Source organism: Sinocyclocheilus anshuiensis, unplaced genomic scaffold (genome assembly GCF_001515605.1).
Source record: "Sinocyclocheilus anshuiensis isolate Anshui unplaced genomic scaffold, SAMN03320099.WGS_v1.1 scaffold801, whole genome shotgun sequence".
Lineage (NCBI taxonomy): Eukaryota > Metazoa > Chordata > Actinopteri > Cypriniformes > Cyprinidae > Sinocyclocheilus > Sinocyclocheilus anshuiensis.
In genome coordinates, this window is record NW_015536541.1 from 1,500,067 (window position 1) to 1,502,488 (window position 2,422).

Below are 2,422 nucleotides of genomic sequence, written 5' to 3' on the forward strand. Positions count from 1 at the left end.
AATACTACAGAGAGAATAAAAGTTACGCCTTCTTTCTTTGCGTGAACACACAGTGACGTAGACATGTGGGGGCGTGTTTAAACGAGGCGTTTTAGGAGGGCGTGGACCAGTCTTAACTTTTATAAAGAATATCTCTTTGGGTTTGAGACTTTAGTCTTTGCAACTTTAGGGATATTATCTATGCACGAACAGCTTGTAACACTCCAAAGAGAAAGGAAAAATTTGAAATTGCATCATATGACCCCTTTAAGACTGGTTTTGTGGTCCAGGGTCACAAATACACGTGACTTCTTTTCTGTATTAAAGACCTGTCCACTAGACGTTCTGCACAACATGTCCACTTATCCTTTTAGTGACAAAAAACACATACCAAAAATAACCTTTTTTCATTGCATAGGTATTCAGCACACTAAAATAGCTATGGAGTCTGTTTTTCGTCTTTATAAGGCAATATACACATTCAACACATGTAACCAATCAAACAGCTAATGGACTGAACTAACTAACCAGCCATTCATTTGTGATTCATAGTGAAGGAACAGAAATAACTATAACAAGAAAAGTGAGGATAAAGTAATCACATTATTTGACAATAATATGCTTTTCCAACATTATAAATTTAGGTTAAATTTTATATGATTAATTATAAAACACACACACACAAACACACACACACACATATATAAATATATATATACCTCTGCCATGTTAATATTCTATGTGACTCTCAGGACACGCCTCAGTCTCCATAGTGTTGTGATACGTCATATTCACGTAGCAGCAATAGTGATGAGAGAACGCGCTTAAGAAACAGTTTAGAGAGGAGAAATAAATCTACATATAAAATATTGGTCACAAACTATTGGTCACTTTCTAAATAATAATACAGACAGACAGACAGATAGACAGATAGACAGATCGATAGATAGATAGATAGATAGATAGATAGATAGATATAGATTAGATTAACATTAGATGACATTGCTTTTAATATTCAATTATTTTTAAAATCATTTACTTACTTTTATAACTAAATGATTTAAGGGAAAGTATTTAATACTGTAAGCTATATTATTTTAAATATTTCTAATATTTTAAACTATTTTTATAATCTAATTATTTTGGCAAAAGACATATTTAGATGTTATTTTTTAGATATTTATTTATTTATTTATTTTAATTGGCATTATTTTTATAATTTAATTATTTAGATGATTTAATAACACATTTAATATTAGGGTCTGTATTATTTGTAATATTTTTTAAGTTTATTATTTTATAATGTAATTATTTAAGGGAAAAACATATTTAACCCCCTTAATATTAATATTAAATGTTTGATATTTTATGATGTTACTATTTTAAAAACAATTATTTAAGGGAAAATATTACATTTTAGATGCTGGATTTTTTTTTTCAATTCAAATTTGTAATGGATGTGTTAAAATTTAGATGCTATAACTTAGATATATTTATTCAAGAATTAACAACGGCAGTATTTTCTATGCATGTAGAGCAGAAGCCACTTTTCTTTGTACACATTTATATATATTTTTTTGCAATATAAGCACTATTTATTGATTATGCCGTGGTTTATGCAGTGTTTCCTTGCTCTATTCAGTGTTGGTATTGTAAGCCCTTGTTCCTATTCTTAGTCAAAGTGAGTCTTACCCTGGCAAAAGACCAGTAATAAACAACCGAATTGTTTGTTTTGGATAATTTGGATGTGTGCTGTTCAATCTTAAACTCAAATCAGATGGCATTTCAGTTCAAACTGACCCGAGATTCGTACTACGATAACACATTCTTTCCCCACCCACATTCATTTGGACACAGGCCCAAACAAAACTGTCCTTTGTCCAGGGACAGAGAGAAGAATAGTGTCCACTGTCTCCACTCCACCTCCATCAGATTCTCCACTCCATCAGAGTGCTCACACATTTACTCATGACAAGAGCACCACATCCATCTCTTTCTGTTTTAGTGCCTCCCATGGTTGCTTGATAAATCTGCCTGGCCAGATGAGAAAGTGCCAAAGCCTAAATCATCAATTTGAGGTGAATTACGGGACAAATCAAGTGTAAATGAGCTTTAGAAAAGAGTGAAAGCAAGACGTTTTCCACAAAACACCCCACTGGCAAAGTATGATCTGCTGAGTGTGTGAGAAAGCACATGAGGAATGCCAAACACTGACAGAACCAACAAAATATAGAGTAGTTTAAGCACAAACACTGGGGCTTTAAAAGTGTTTGTCTTTATCAGTGAAGTTCTGGCAATGCAAATAACACATTCTAGTCTAAGTCTAAGTGCCAGCTGAAACAGGAAACATTCACATATAAGCAAACCAAAAGAGCCTACCACATACACACATCACATATATACATAAACGTCCTCTCCAAATATATATATGATTTAAAAAAAT